Genomic DNA, 17,277 nt, shown 5'->3' with positions numbered 1-17,277 from the left:
GAACCCCGAAGGTATTTATATTTGCTACTTTGATTAGATCTCCCCTAGTCCCATATGATAGCCCTACTCCTCTTACATTCACATATTGTTTGCTGTGCTTTATGCTCAGCTTCTACACTGCTCAGCAAGATGGTCTTCCACTGCCAGCATATCATTGACTCCATTATTTTTTTTCACAGTAGATTCAGCCATTGCACACTCCTACATAATTTGGTATAAATAAGCCCTTGCTTTTTTCCCTATATTAATTCCAAGCAATGTGAACTACTATATCTCAAGATGCAACTAAATGAAAGCTTCCTCAACTACCAATAAGGCAAACTTTTAAAATAACATTAGTATTACAACAGTGTCTAGAAACCCCTTTGTGCTAGTCATTGTGCATATGCATTTTCAAACAGTCCCTGGCCTGAAGGGTTGACAGTTAATATAGCTCTATCTTTGTGTCCTTTTGATGGAGTTTAAAAACCTCACAGTAAGGTTGAGGCAAGGGAAGGACTAGAACAGAACTGAGCCTGGAAGGCCCTGCCCAGCATGCCATTGGGGAGAAGAAAAGTATAAAAGGGAGCTTTAGAAGCCCAGGCAAGCGTGGGGGAAGAGAGACAGAAAGGTCTTGGAGGAACTGTGCAGCAACAGGAGTAGAAGCTTCTACTGAGGGGATCTTGAGGCGTCATCCCCTTTACTCCCTCCTCCAACTCTACCCAAGAAGGAGAGAGAACCATGGGAAAGGGGCACAAGAGGGTTGTAAGCAATGGCCCTAGGCTGTGGAGGTTCTAAAGTAAAGAGTTTAAGTTAATTATGACCCATCTCACACTGAGATTCAGGGACTGGTAGAAAGTTGTCCAGGGGAAAGTGGCCAAATCTAGGCTGTCTCATGCTGCTGCACTTTCAGAGCCCCGGGCTGGGACCTACAGGAGGCCCAGATGCCTTTAAGCATAAAAGAGCTACAACTCCTGCCCCAAGAAAGGCAGACCTAGGAGTTACCAGGGAAGAGGCCAGCCCATGTGTGACTTCATCCTGAAGGCCAGGACACCATGAACTGATAATCCGGGCCTCCAAATCCAGTCTACTAGGCAACTTCCATGTCTCTCTCTTCTTAATGTTGTTCGTATTCTGTGACTTAGTCAATTTTCATTTCCTCATATCACTAGTGATTAGCAAGATCAGATTGTGATAGCCAGGGTATTTCTAACATCTGTGGTTGATCATAAAAAGTTTCCACTGTAAAGATTTAGAAGAATGGTGTAAAGTTAGTATTCATCTCTTACCTGAAAAAGAGGAAAAGTATTGGATGCTGGGAACTACTAGCCATACAAAACTATCTCCCTCTATTGATACTCTGGCAAACATGGCCAGTGGACCAATATTACTGATGTGGACAGATATATTCAGACATATTGTAAAGTGAAGCAAATGACATTAAGGAAAATTTCAGAAAATGTATGGGGGTCTCTTAGATTGAAGAAGTCCACGGACTAAAGTCCAGGAGGAAGGAAAGGAGAAGTAAATGATTAGACAGCAAGATAAATTTGAAGAAGTGAAAGGTAATGGAAAAACAAGGACAGTGGAAACTGAAGGTACCTTCATTTCAATCTTAAGATGTTGGTTAATGCTAAACATTTTGATTAAGATGAAACATGAGTGCCCACGTTTTTTGTGTCAGACACTGCAGATAAGAAAATATAGAACATTTTTCCATTATTCTCTTCGATTTATGACTTTTGAAAAAATTTTCTCAGACTTTTTTCTTATTCTTTCCCTTGGACATATAGATTATATAACAGTCTTTTTCACTTGAAGTTGAAACTTTCTTATGCTTAAGATGTTATCTAATGCCACAATTACTTATATTTAAAATGTATTTTTATCCTGAATCTTTATATTATACAACTTGCTGATGCCTTTCTTGTTGCTACAGAAGGAATAATCTGAGTGTTCACAAAAAATGAACAAGGAAATCTGGTTTTCTAATCACAAAGCTAAAGCCTGGACCCACTCCCCTCAAAAAAGACTAATTGACTGTTGGAATGGACTGTTTACTGTTACAGTAATGGATGTTAATACTAATGACTTTATATTGAAAATAAGTGAGATTGAAGCTAAAATTACTGTTTATTGCAAACTGAGTATCTCTGATCTAAAGATAATTATGCTTTATTTACTATGCACAAAACCAGTCATCAGCTTGAAGAGTTGATATGAGTACATCACTCCTGTGATTCACATCCTCCACTGGATTTTATAATGCAAGGCCTTGGTCTTGATCTTCGATGCCATCAATGGCTATTGACTCAGCTACCTCAGTGACCAAATCTCCCTCTATGACTCACCAAAACAGCTATGTTTCCCTCCTAATGACTGAAAAATAAAGTGTCTTAGCATAAGGAAGATATGTTGTGAAACTATCTGAGGACAGTAGGCTTGTAACATGTTTATGGTCCTACCTGTCAGCTGAAGACTGCTTGGGTCAAATCTTTTCTGTTGGTATATCCCCAGTTGTTGACCTGCTGCTGCCTGATGACAACACACCTCACTGAGAAGACAACTCTGCTCACGCCCCTTCAGCACATCCGTGTGACCCTCTAGCATCTCTTCTGTGATATTGTAGCATTCAGTTCTTCTTAGGGAGGAACTGGTTGTTTGTAACACCCACAGAAGAGTAGAATTCCTTTAATAACCAATAAGAACTGAGGAAATGGATTTAAGAGTTTACTTAGCATATCTAGACTTACTCTTTTCATAAACCAACCTAGTCAAGGCAGTGTCAATTTAAGGACAGAAAGACAAAATCTTGCATGGCCAAAGAAGTAGTCCTAGTTCTGATCCCCCTGACAGTTCCATCACTAGGCTATGCCTAGAGAAAAATCCTTCAGATCACTCCCATACCTGACTTTTTAAAAATATATTAGAGTTCATTATCATATTATTTGTTCCCATCTTTTTCCCTAAAACCATATCTGTGTAACCCCCAGAAGCAGGTTGCCTCCACTCAACTGGAAGTTTCCCTGTTTCTGAGCCTTAAGTCTAGATTTTCATAGGATATCCTTCAAATATCTGATAGACGCATCATTTGTTTTATTTATTTATTGATGGACCTAACTATTGTTCTTGGAGTAGATTATTCATCTCGAGCCCCCACTCAGTAATCTGGGAAAATGACACACCACCCCTCGGTACTTCTTAGTGGCAATACTTCCCCACTCGCAAGCACAGAGTCTAAGTGTGGAAAAGAAATTTTTAATGGAGTCACTCAACATTAATTAGGGAAAATGCCACAAGCGGGATTCATAATCATGAAACTGTGAGCAAGACACTCACTCCAGAGTGTGTGGGCAGTGCGTTCCACCTTATGTTCTTAAGTTCTACAATCAAAATTTCATTTTCTGTGCTCCTCTCTGCTCCCTCATCATACCCCACTCACAGTTGTTGTCCTTGACCAGTGAGGACCCAGGATTCAGAGATGCATCTGTCTGACTTCACTTCCCACCCAGGGAAGAAGGCATCTTTCTTGCTCTACCATCTGAGAATACGTCAGCTGCTCATTCCGCTCCCACCAGCCAACTGCTCACTGCTTCCTCCAGCTACTTGTTCACTTCTCCAGCCACAGTTCCTCTCTGTTGGATGCCCCGCCAGCCATTCATTCCGCTCCTGCTGTTCCCTCTGGCCGACTGCCAGTTACCTTCTGCTGTCACTTGCCTCTCTGCTGTGACCTCTGCAGGTCAGTATCTTAGTGATTTTCAGTTCTTAGCAGGTTGGGCAGAAACACGGTCCCACCACAACTGATTTCAGCTTGGACTGAGCATTTAAAATATACATATATACTATTCTCAGATGTTCCATTCTATGCATCTGATGAAAGGGCTGTAGCCCACAAAAGCTTATGCTCAAATAAATTTGTTAGTCTCTAAGGTGCCACAAGTACTCCTGTTATTTAAAATAAAGAGACTCCTAATGAAGCCCATTTAGCTCTTTCTTTGAACAGTGGGGAGGAACAGGTTAAATGAGACTGGGGACCCTTAGTAGGAAGCCACACCTCCTGGCTGGGACACCTGTCCCCTACCCTCTTACTTTTACAGGACTCTTGTATTTGAGCCCCTGGCTTAACAAAGTCCTTTCAGTTGAGGGTTACTCCCTCATTTGGGACAGGTTAATCATAGGTCTGATCCCCTTTATTCATATAATAAAGACAAGAACATTGATGACAGCATTTGACTACCCCTGCTGCAGTACTGAAGTGTTTTATAACTCAACATCAGCCAAAGTTGATCACTTTGAGCAACATTGCTCTATCTGCCGGATATCTAAGCAGAATAGGTATGTTCATTTAAATACAGTTTGCTTCTGAAGTGTCTCCATCTCCCAGCTAGCTGTCAGGGGGAGAGTGCTTACAAATGCTTGTTACAATGTGGATGTTTGAATACTTCAGTATGAATTTAGAAATCAGTCGTCAATACTGGATTTTTTTAATGACAAGTGGTGCAGCTGTCTTTGGCTGAATTCTGTAGCAAATCAGATAACTGAGACTCTTTACCAGTCCAAATTGTTTTTCTACCTACTGCTAATCCACTCTTATGCTTCCAAGTCATATAGGAACAAGCCACTAGAGGGATAAGGAGGACAATTTCAGTTGAGTGTCTCTTTCAATGTAGCTGCAGGCATAATAAATTCACTGCCCTGGTCCCCACTTACCATGTTAGTTGTGGAACTTCCAGACTGTAATTCTTCTACAAAAGAAAGGTAATAAAGTAGACGACAGGCATATGAGATAACCTGCAGTTGTATGTCTTGTCTATTGATTCTCACACTGCTGAGATGGAGCTTCTCGGCTACCCAATCAGAAAGTCAAAGCAATGCACCTCTTTCTGAAAGATGTACTTGAACCACTGTGTCAGTTTAATCAAAAACTACAAGCTAGGAGAAAGGGGAGGATGACATGACACTACATGGTGAAATTTGCAAGCTTGTTGAGCTTGATGGCTGATGGACTACTAAAGAGCAATCTGCAAGGGAAACCCTGAAACAGTGACCCTGAAGTATTAGGCCATCAGATTTTCTTTGACACAAATTGGGCCAGAAGTAGGGAACTGACTTTACAAATATGAAGACAGTCTATAGCACAATAATGAAGTGAAAATATGTAGCAGAAAATAATTAAAGGCCTTTTCCTGCAGGGTGCTTAGTGTTAATTCTCATTTACTTCAATTTCAGCAGCACTGCATTTAATATTAGGAACCTAGTTAAGAGACGAGCTGCAAAGAGTTTCAGTTATTCTGAACCCCTCTGCAATGCTTCAAATATCTGACAAAGCTGTGACAGAGCTGCCTACACAGGTAAGATTATTAATATTAGAGCTAATTTGTTTAATTTTTCCATATACCATTTCTCAGAAGTGCTATGCGAGCATCAGCATACTATATTTGGAGAAATGTATGGTACTGGCAAACATTTACTTAAAAAGCCTGACATGCCTGTGTTTGATTTCATGTCTGGGCAGATCTTCAGGGTGGTGAAACACTGACAAATTTTGCTAATGGCTTAAATGTGCCTGCAGTGAGGATGATGGAGAGTTGCAATGACCCATCTTGAAGTCTAGGAAGACTTCCCCGGTGTACAGGAGAAGTACATCTGCTACTGCATCCTTTAACACTGCCTCTGAAGCGAGCCAACTTTCTGGTTGCAGTGGAGCAATAGACAGGGTGAGTCTGTCTCCTCCTATCCTCTTTTAGAGTGGTTAGCCTCATCAGTGATACTAATCTTGAGCAGTCAGTACCTTCTGGAAATTCAAGAGCTGTAATTGTCACCAGCCCCTGCAGAGGAGGTACAAAACTAAAAGTTCCTTGTGTGCCCCCTGCAAACCTATGCTTGAACCAGCTACAGACTGACTCTGTACTAGTCGATTCCTTCTCTGAGGTTCTGTGTTTTCTAACTTCCATGTCAATGAAACACTTTGTTAGAGTGATACTAATGCTTAGAGCACACAGAAATTTTCTAAGCACTCTTTCTTGATCTATGATCAGATAGACTTGATCTCTGAGTTTCTGCACATACCCACTTATATAGTACCATTTGCTTGCACCCAGAATCCATAACACTGAATTACCAGGTGTTTTTCTGTCTGCTCATGAGATGCATAGGAGGGAGAGAAATGTCCTTCTGAATACAGGAGAACCAATGTCTGTTGTGGCATGTGACTGCACAGCATCCTTCCCTATGACCCATTATATCTGCCCACATGTATGCAAAGGCCAAAGTGTGCCTTTGCATAGTCATCTGCATGCTTGCATACAGTGTAGTCACAGAGAGTCAATCCCTGCATGCACGTAACAGTACAAGTTTATTGTACTCTTCTATAATGGCAGAGTTGCTGCAGTGAAGAGATTGTGATTCTCAGATTCTCAACCATTCCAAGTACTAACAGTGCTGAGGTTTCAATGTATAACAATATGGTGATGTTAAAGGGATACAGCATTCCATTATGCAATTGGGAAAGGGGACTTTGACATTAAAAACTAAACAAAATGTAGAACAAATAGAAACTGGTATTCAGGTTACAAATGCATTCATTAGTGCACAACTCATATTTGAAATTGTATATAAATTGTAAAAGAATGTTTCATTTACTGTACTGTTCCCTTTTGGTAAATGATCTGTCATTCCAACATCACTTTTCTAGGTGTGAGTGATTAAGATGGGACATTTTTATTGAACATGCAATTGAGATATTTTGTAAAAAAAAGTGAATTAGATTTTGTCATTGTTTTAAAAATTGAACAAACACAAGAAAATAATCTTCCCTTCACCCTCATTATAAAAATCAACTTCAAACTGCTGGAATCTTGTGTAAAATAGAACAGTTTGAGGGACTCACAGAAGCATATTGCAGTCAGATGCATATAGAATCCTAGAAATCTATATGGAAAATACTAAAGTACAGATCTTGAGCGGGTGTAAAACAGCATAGGCCAATTGACTTCAGTAAAGTATTGCTTTAGTTTGTACTAGCAGAGTATTGAACTCTGTATGTGTGCATCTGGATTTATCTTCGATAGAACATCAATGGAGTTATGCCAATATACATTAAAGGTTAGATCAGCATAAGCCATTCCTAGTGCAAATGCCACATATTATGAGCTATCCTTTTAACAGAGCTGAGAACAAGAAAATAGTATTGTCTCCACCACCACACTTCACCCTCAACTTCCCACATCTCTGTCGACTGCAGCACTTAAGAGGAAAAAAAGTACTGTTAACAATACTAGATTCCCCATAAAAAGCAATCAATAGATCTCCATTCTGACATGATGCAACTCTCTGTAGAGATTAGAAGATTGTTTCTTTTCCTTGTTTATTTAAATCACATTTCTCAGACTCTGCCAACAAGTGTGCCACTTTTGATGTGAAAGAATAGTTTTTTGTAGCGTGAACTCTTATCCTCTAGGAAGGCAAGACTTCATGAGGACAGAGACTTTAAAATTGTATTTTTACACTTTACATTTATAAAAGCTTAAGTAATAAATTATATCTTAAAATGTTTAATTTCCTAACTTATTTCCTAATATTTTGTAGGTGTACCATGCAAAAATACCATTTAAGTGTTCTTCCCTCTTTTTGAATTCTCTTAAAGGTGCATATACTGCAATATTCCATTTAGACTTGAGTCTGGAGTGCCAGAAAAAAATCTATTCCCAAAATAGGAGTGATTGAAGCCAAGTTTTTGGTTTCTATCTTTAGAGTTATAAAGGCAAGCTGTGCCATCAAGGTCTAGTTTTTAATTCAGATTCCAAACACTCCACAGCTTCTGTGTGTTCAGATTTGTGCTTTTGGTTTGAGTGCACCTCTGATTTACTGATTCATTGCATTAAGTGACACAGAAAAATACTTAGTTAACCAAGAACTGTTGTTGCAATCATACAAGAAGAACTATCTAATACGGGTAAGATTTTCCAAAGCTACTACTGGATCTGGGTGCCCAGTTCTAATTGACTTTCAAAATTGCACCCTTGATTCAACTAAAAAAACCCACAGAATTGCCTTTTGATCAGGTAGATGTTTCTCTTAGAGAGATGGTGTATTTGTAGTTATTAGTGATGTTTTATAAGTGCTTCCTGATAGCTCCAAATAACGCCCCTCCCCCCAGTTCTTAGAAGGAGCAAGTTTGTTTTTACTGTCATTCACACTAACTGGTTAAAAAAAATGTTTTTACGGATCCATCAGAAAATCACCAAAATGTCATTGAGGTACAGACTGCCAAGCCTGTCTTTGTATTGTGGAACAGTATTTCGTTTAGATCTACTATGATCACTCCAGCTTACCGTGTGGAATGGAAGATGAACGGTTGCAAACTGCTGAACTGGGCTTGGCCACTGGAAAAGTGGCTGCAAGGACCATCCAGCCTTTTAGGAGGAGGGACCAACTGGCAATATAGAAGCCATAGGCTGCTGTACAGATGGCTCAAATGTCAGACAGATTTCTTAAGATCTACAGATTGCAGAGCAGGGCTGCCCAGAGGAGGGGGCGGGGAGCAAGTATGGAAATTTGCCCCAGGCCCTGGGCCCCAGAGGGGCCCCTCAAGCTCTGGCCCGGCGGCAGTCTGGGACTTTGGCAGCATTTCGGCAGTGGAGAGTCCTTCAGTGCTGCCGAAGACATGGAGCAACTGAAGGGCCCTCCACCACCAAGGACCCGGACCGCTGCTGGGTGAGTACAAGCGCTTCAGCTCCCCCGCTTTGCCCCAGCCTCCCTGAATCCTCTGGGCAGCCCTGTTGCAGAGGCTGAACTCTTGACTAGAATGGCAGCCCCTGTCGTGATCCCAAACCAGGAATTTCAAAGCTCTGATCAACTAATTCATCTCCACTGCAAGTATATAGTCTGTGATCCAGCAAATGGCAATGGCAGATTCTGTTGCCTACACCTGGTGAAGGTTTTTGCACTAGTGGAGCAGCTCTCCAACTGTGGATTGGGACCACAAAGTGGGTTGCAACCCCGTTATAATGGGGTCACCAAGGTTGCTTACACTTGCTGGGGCCCAAGGCCGAAGACCAAGCCAAAGCCCGAGGGCTTCAGGTTACAGTCCCTCTAGCTGGGGCTAAAGTGCTTGGTCTTCAGCTTTGACCCCTAGCCTGGGGAGGTGTGGCTTTGGCTTCACCCCACCCTGGTGTCGGGGCTGGGGCTTGGGCGGACTCAGGCTTCAGTCCCCCTTCTGGGGTCCTATAGTAATTTTTGTTGTCAGAAGGGAGTCACAGTGCAATTAAGTTTGAGAACCCCTGCACTAGTGTAAATAACTATCATGTTGGAATGGCACCATTTTACACTCCATTTCACTCACTGGTGTAAAGGACTACACAATTTGCTGGGCAACAGAGAATTTAGAAGTATCCTTCTAACATTTATGCCCATGAATACTAACTGAGAGTAAATCAGTGCACTATTGTCCTGAATCTGCAGAAATCTTGAAAAATATAGCCTTCAGAGTGGTGAACCTCCTACAGCTCAGTGTGAACTTTGACATAGAAATGTAACATGTAAAGACCAAATTTAGCATTCTATTCTATATAGGTTTGTATATCATGCCCTTCATCTTCAAATCTGAGCACTTTCCAATCGTGCATTATGCAATGTGACTAACATCTGCCATGTGGTTTTTCTTCTCAGCCTCTCACCAGGGTGAGAACTGCATGCAGTGAAGTGTCTTTTGATAGGGTTTTCTATATACATGTTTTATGTTAGATAAAGCAAGGTCAAAGAAACATGTCTTGCATTTGAAGGTGAGGATTTTTGTGACTTAGTTTCCAAGTTAGTTTATCCACAGTTTTGGATGTCTCCCAAGAAAGTTCCATTTCCTGCACAGATCAGCTTTACCCTTATGGTATAGAGTTCTATTGTGTCAGAGGAGTGATCTCACAATTTCAAACTGCCTCCCATTCCTCTTCAAATCACAAAACCCAATCTTCTACCTCACCCCCAAAGCTCCCAAAGCCTCCGGCTCCCTCAAAATCTTTTGTGAAGTAGCTATGCATTCTCCATATAGAAATCTGAGATATGGAAAATTTGAACAGAGAATGACTCCAATTAATATCAGAATAAGTAATTTTAGGACTGCTGTAGTGGTTGAATCATTCATTAAAACTCTCCATTTACTAAATGTAAATGAAGCTGCTCCTGCATAATTTGCAGCTGCCACTCAAGAGAACTCCCATATCCAGCAACTACTCCAATTTACCTCCAACATTCTATAGATTGTATAAGCCATAATTGCATTATGAAACTCAATACCTTATAGCACTATACAATAGCCTGTATATGCTCAAGAGGACTGAGTTAGGAATGATGTGAGAAACCATCATTTCCAATGTCCTCATTTTCATGCATGAAAGACCTCTAGGATGATACTGTTCTCTGTGCATGGGATGACCTTCCCCATCATGATTCTAAAGCATCCTTCATACCCTGCTTTAAATCTCTCCTTCAAACCTCTCGCCATAACATCTAGAAATCATAACTGAGTAGTGTTAGCTTACCTGGTGCCTGCTTGTGACTACTACAACCTAAACTATTTAATTGTGACTACTACAACCTAGACCTGCTTTGCTGTTCTCTTCCCCACCATACCCACCCAACCTTACCATATCCCCATTTGTCAGCGTAACCATCTGTTCCATGTTTTCATATTCCTAGAGTGAGCTGTAAGGGGTAGGAACAGTTTTTGTTTTACTCCTTTATGCAAGGCTTAATATAATGGGAACCCTGCCTAGGGCTTTTGGTACTAATGAAATATAAATAATGGTAAAGATAAATGACAAAACTTAATGTATTAAAGTAATTACAAGTATGGGCAACAAAGGTTTTATTTCTTACAGTAATGGGACTTAGATATGATGCTATAAGTTCTTTGTAATGCCTTGACAAAAAGGCCTGAACATTTATGTGACTGACAATATTTTAAGATTTTTTGTATTGAATATTTTATCATAATAGTTGCGTTAAAAAGGTCACTCAGGACATACAGGATACACCCCCTCCTGCCTCTGTCATCAGATATTATGATTTATTGATCAATGAACCAAACAGGCAAGGATAGGTGCAACAAACATTTCATTAAACGAGGACTCCCAAAATAACTATAACAAGTATATAAAACCACTCAGTTGTTAACTGAACAATAGGCTTTAAGCCTAGAAACACCCCCGCCCCCCAAAATACAAATAATGGGTAGGAAAAAGAAGAAGATAAAAGGATTAACACATTACCATTCTTCACAAGAGGACACAGACACCAGAGAAGACAATCAGGATCACAGGATGCCATCAACAATGCAAGAATCCAGGATATCACAAAGACTTCAGGACACACGAGAATCAGACACAGATAAGCTATTTTTCTATCTTTTCTCTTGACACAACATCTCTATTCTTGACATGATGTCTTGGCTGGGATTACGGATACTTGGCTGCTGCTATGGTGGACAGTGACTAGTACTAGCTGAGCAAGCTTTATATACCCTGCTGTTACTGGGTAGATTACCAAGTCACCTGATCTCTACTCCCCTGCCACATCAGAAAAGGGTGTCAAACCTTTCAACAAGGAAGCAGCTCAATATGGAGGGTAAGAACTTGTAAGAAACAAAATAGTGAAAGCAAAATTTTCCTTACATTTGCTGTAATAATTTAGCATTTATGTATGAGTATATCCAGAGAATTGGAGGAACTTAGTCTGACTTTATTACATGCTCCATTGTGCATCAGAGCAACCAATGCTAGTTACTTCAAAACATGTGCTCCCTGAACACCAGAACAGAAAGTATATTGGGTTTCAATCACTTATTAGGTGCTCTAATTTTAAGACAGTGGAACTGCAGCTATACTTTCCCTGTTACTTAGCAACAGTGAGAGAAACTCAGACAGACTCACTAGTGGGTGCTTGTGCTGCTCTTTGGACTGTTGGATTTATCATCAGATAATCATTGACTTCTTGTTCTTGCCACCTAGTATGCCACCTGGAGGTGATATTGAAGTTCCTTAAGGGAATTGTCCGGAGTGGAATGCTTGAGCAAAGACTGTCTCAATGAGCTAGATGTGGCATGTCTTAAACCTTAAGAAGCAAATTCTGCAAGGTAACTTGTTTTCTGATACCAGGAGGGGTAATGCTGGATAGGACTGGCAGACAGGTCAGGTTGGTCAGTCTCATGGTCCCTATTATATGCATAGTTTCATTCAGCTGAGTGTCTACTAATCCTTTGTGAAAAGAGCTGAGCCACATGAGGGAGCAACTCTGCTACACAGTAGCACAAGAAATTCTGGGTTTTCTTTATTGTCTGCTCATTGTCTCCCTGGTGAGCAGAACCAGGTAGTTTGCTAATCAAGTTGTTTGTCTTTATGTGCAGCATGGTCTTGGTAAGGTGTTTCTTGAAAGTCAAGACACAATCCAGTGTGAGATGCAGATATGCAGGCTTTGTCTTTCAGGAAGATGTTAAACTGTCTTTTGGCATTTGTGTGGTATAGATGGAAACAAGTAGGTTTAAGTCTCCATCTTTTACAACCTTTTACAACTTTTTACATCTTTTTTTTTTCATATCTCCATTCAGGATTGCTATACTACTAAAATCTTTGTCCTGTACTGCCAGACTGATGTTGTCTCTATAAATAAAATGCCTGGCAATACTGTTGGGAAGGTCATTTGTGAAGAGGTTTGAAAAATGTGTATGCTAGGACGGAGCCGTGAGGTAGACTGCTTTCAGACCTCCAAGAGCTGTCTTTTCCTTTTTGTCCAAATGAAACTTGGGGCCAGCAGCCTCTCAAGTAGTTCCACAGCTATGGTGACTCACTTTGGTAGGACCAATGACTGTTTGCGCAGTAGGTGTGTATGCCAGATTGTGTCACATGAAGTAGTAAGATATTGGAATATACTGCATCTGACTTTTGCCTGGTCTGGAAGCCATTCTTTATGTAGGTGCCATGTAATCATATGTACTGAAGTTTGGCCTGAAACCTGCTTGAGCTACGCTCAAGATATCTTTGATTGTTGGGGCAATTTGTGGAAGGATAACTTGTACATGCAGCTTAGCAAAGAGATGGGGTGGTAACTTCTGGTAAGTCTGTGTTCTCTCTCAGGTTTTGGCAAAATTATTACTTTTGCGCTCCACCAGATCTTAGGTATTTTATTCTCCAGGATGATTCTAGATAAAAAGTTGCCTAGCCCATTGTCTGCTAGTTTTCCACAGGTTCTTCAGGAATTCATGGGTGATATTATCAAACCAATAGGTTTTACATATTCTAAATGTTTTGATCACCTTTTCTCCTTCATCTGCAGTGAAAGGTTGAAGTCTTATTCAGTTTCAGCTAGGCATTCTTTGTATTGTCACCATTCTTCTTCACCAGTCCCTCAATTTTTCTGTCCTTATCTGTTTTCCTGATATTTATCAGGTAGGTAGCTATACTGTTTGGAGAAACTGGAATACACCACATTTTGTGATTAGTGCCCAGGCCTTGCAACTGAATCTTGACGTATTTGAATCCACAGTAGCTTTCTCCCATCTTGCTGTTCTACAAGTGTTCAAGCTGTGTGTCAATGGATGGATTGCTACTCTGCATATTGCTTGAGGAGTTCTGCACATTCCTCATCTAGGCAGGAAATGTAGAGTTCAACCTCTTGGAACTGATTTGGTGTGGCAGATTTGTAAGTCACTTTTGTGGACCACAAGCTTCTTCACTAGGGATGTGGTATGGGATACAGGAACTGTAGTGGCTGGTTTACTGCGTAAAGCTGGGCCAGTTTGCTTCCTGACAGTTCCAGCAAGGGTTCTTGTATAACTATGAGCAGGTAGGTTAGGTGTCAGTAATCTCGGTATATCTTGTTTATTTGCCTGTTGATACCTTTTACTTTAAATGTCTTACTCAAAACCATCTAGTTGTGTACATAGTGCTCTCACTATGGTTGGACTTGTCTTTCCTGCCCCATTCTCCTTCTTTGTTACTTTTTGCAAGTTGTCTAAACTTAGATTGGAAGATCTTTGGATCACTGACTTTTCTCCATTCAGAACCGTGCAACTTGGTGCTTTTATCCTGATAGCATAACTAGATATAGAGCAATTCTTATAAGACACAACACAGAGAAGAGATGAAAATATTACATCAGGAATCTCTAATTTTATGCCAGTTTACCCACACATTTCTTATGTAAATGTTGATCTTCATTTCTTCCACCTATAAAAGGGTGGAGTAATAATATCCCTTTTTCTATTGGGATAGTAAGAAGTTACTCTTAAATCAGGTAAGTATCTTGGCGGGCCAGGCTGATTTGTTTACCTGCCGCGTCCACTGGTTTGGCTAATCGTGGCTCCCACTGACTGCAGTTAGCCACTCCAGGCCAATGGAGGCTGTGGGAAGCGACGCGGGCCCAGGGATATGCTGGCCACTGCTTCCCACTGCCCCTATTGGTCTGGAGCAGTAAACCATGACCAGTGGGAGCTGCAATTGGTCAAAGCTGTGGATGCGGCAGGTAAACAAAACGGCCCGGCCTGCCAGGGTGCTTACCTTGGTGAGCCATGTGCCAAAGACTGCCGATCCCTGCTCTAAGTAAAAGTTGAAAAATCCATAGAATTATTAAAGTGATCCAGTGGAAGAAGTAGGAACTCTTCTTATCAGAGCTTCCCATGGTCATTCTTAGGCCAAGCTGATATGTAGGCTGGGAATGATATGGAAGGGATTTGGATTCCTTTAACCTCAGTTTGAATTATTTGAAATATTCAGAAGTGGGTCCAAGACAATTTGCAGTAATTTGAGGCATTAAGAAACTGATTGTGTACCTAATTTAGCTATTTATGGACATGAAACACAGCTGACTTCAAATATGCCTTTTATAAACATAGAAACAAGTCACATGGAGAATTAACTGTGCATGTGTGGAGTGCAATTTTCAAAGGCTTAATTGTCAAATTGAAACCAGTAGCTGAACAGCATTTTTCTTAGCTCATTGTCCCTTTATTTGGGATTTACTAAAGAACCCAAAGAAGCTAGGGTCCTGACTCTTTGAATGTCATGGGGATTTGGACTCATATCTCCTTTAGACTCTCTCAGAAATTCCAGCCTTCAACACTAGTGCTATTTTTGAAGAGTTATTCTATATATTAATATAATGAGAAACTTTAATTCCATTCTCATTCATGCATTGGTTAACCATTTTAGATTAATTAAAAAAAAATAAGACAGAAATCAACTCTGTAAAAGTTCTATCTTGAAATATTGCAGTCTCAGAAATATCTGAAGAATTGTAAAATAAGGGATTAAAATAGCAACCATCACAAAATTTTAATTTTGGAAACAATTGTAAATCTTAACTATGGAAAATCAGAAATGCAGAAAGCGATGATAATGAAACATTAAAAGTAAGTATGGGAAAAACATGTATGTAAGTAAATTAGTTATATGACGGATTCTGTCACTCTGATGCTACAATTAATTAAAAAAAAACACAACAGTACACACACCTGTTTTTATCCCACTATCTTGATCAAATTGCAGTGTAAGTACATTTTTCCTAACGATTTCTCTTGCAGTTTTAGCTGATTATTTACTTCCTGTCCTAATCCATTGTCTAGTAATTCTGAGCATTGTTGAAGATCAGATTAATTTAATCACAAATGTGGTTGCGTTTATATTTGCATGTAAAGTTATCCTTATATAGTCCTCACCTCATGCAAATACTATAATCTTAATTCATGTTTATAAAGTTGTTTTCCTATATTCTTGGATGAATTACACAATAGAAGTCACAAATGTTCTCCTTGTTGTTAAAATGTATAAAATTGAAAAGTATAAGACAAAATTATTGACTGAAAAGCTTGACTATGATTAAAATTTAGAAGGATAACTCTATAATGTGCTATGAGTAAATGGGATCAAAGGTATATTTTGTATTTCATGTGAATGTAGTGATAAACTAAAATACAGTTTGGGGAGGAACTTGTCTGACAATAGAAATTTAAAGAGATTTTTAGTTTCTAAACTATTGAAATGTCACTGTGCCCTACAGTTTGAGGATATAATGTGAAATTAATTAAAGATTCTTCTACTGCTTGTGGATAAACACATTGAGGCTATCTGTATTAGCAGAAGTGTTGTAAGCAAGGCACGAGAAGTAATTCCTCTGCTCTGCTCTGCTCAGATTAGGCCTCAGGTGGAGAACTGTGTCCAGTTCTGGGTGCTACATTTCAGGAAGCATGAGGAAAAATTGGAGAGAGTCCAGAGAACAGAAACAAAGATGATGAAAGGTCTAGAAAACATGACCTATAAGGGAAGATTGAAAAAATTGGGTTTGTTTAGTCTGGAAAAGAGAAGACTGAGAAGGGACATGATAATAGTTTTCAAGTATGTAAAAGGTTGTTACAAGGAGGAGGAAGAAAAAAATGCTAGGTTCACTCCCTTTGGGGCAATTGGCATTGGCCACTGTCAGTAGACAGGATACTGGGCTAGATGGACATTTGGTCTGACATAGTACAGCCGTTCTTATGTTAAATGTTTTTCTTAACCTCTCAGATAGGACAAAAAAAATGTGCTTAAATTGCAGCAAAGGAGGTTTAGGTTGGGCATTAGGAAAAACTTCCTAAATGTTAGGGTGGTTAAGCGCTGGAAATAAATTGCCTAGGGAAGTTGTGGAATCTCCGTCATTGGAGATTTTTTAAGAGCAAGTTAGACAAACACCTGTCAGGAATGGTCTAGATAATTAGTCCTGCCACAAGTGAAGGGGACTGGACTAGACGACCCCTCAAGATCCCTTCCAATTCTATGATTCCAAGAATCCTGTCAGGCTGAAGCATTTAACAAAATGGGTGTGAAATTTACTATGCCTAAAACAAAGATGAAACTAATATTTCTAATGAGATTATATTTACTTTAAGAAAATCAGATTTTTTCAGGGGTCTGAATAGTAAGTAAGGGTTATTTGTTAAGAATAGAGATAGCCCTGGGCCAAAGTAGTGAATTTGAACACACCCAGATGTACAGAACATTTATAATCCAACTTCAAATCTGGACCTGATTTTTTTTTCTTCACAAAGGGACTTTAATTTTAAACCTGGACTAAATCAAGGGGTCAATCCTATGCATCTGTTTATTGGCTCAGTCCTGCTCAGTGAGAATGGAGGCTGTTCAACACTTTGAGATCAAACTCTCAATGGCTAGATATGATAATATAGGTGTTGTGATATGCCCTCTGTTCTTTGAAGTGTAAGATTTTGTTCAGCCTGTAATGTAGTGTGCATTCTGATCATTTCTCTTCTCACAGTGA

The 17,277-nt window shown here is 39.9% G+C and overlaps 1 long non-coding RNA gene across 1 annotated transcript in view; it reads right to left on the bottom strand.

Annotated features, from left to right (window-relative positions):
• Window positions 1-11,443, bottom strand: part of LOC115646062 — a 55,822-nt gene extending 44,379 nt beyond the window's left edge. The window contains exon 1 of the long non-coding RNA XR_003998919.1: window positions 11,244-11,443. This is a non-coding gene — a long non-coding RNA (uncharacterized LOC115646062). The remainder of the gene's footprint in view (window positions 1-11,243) is intronic.
• Between the last annotated feature and the right edge of the window lie 5,834 nt (window positions 11,444-17,277).

This window comes from Gopherus evgoodei, chromosome 1, assembly GCF_007399415.2.
Source record: "Gopherus evgoodei ecotype Sinaloan lineage chromosome 1, rGopEvg1_v1.p, whole genome shotgun sequence".
NCBI lineage: Eukaryota > Metazoa > Chordata > Testudines > Testudinidae > Gopherus > Gopherus evgoodei.
The sequence above is the reverse complement of the archived record's forward strand: the minus strand, read 5'-3'. Positions and strand labels throughout refer to the sequence as shown.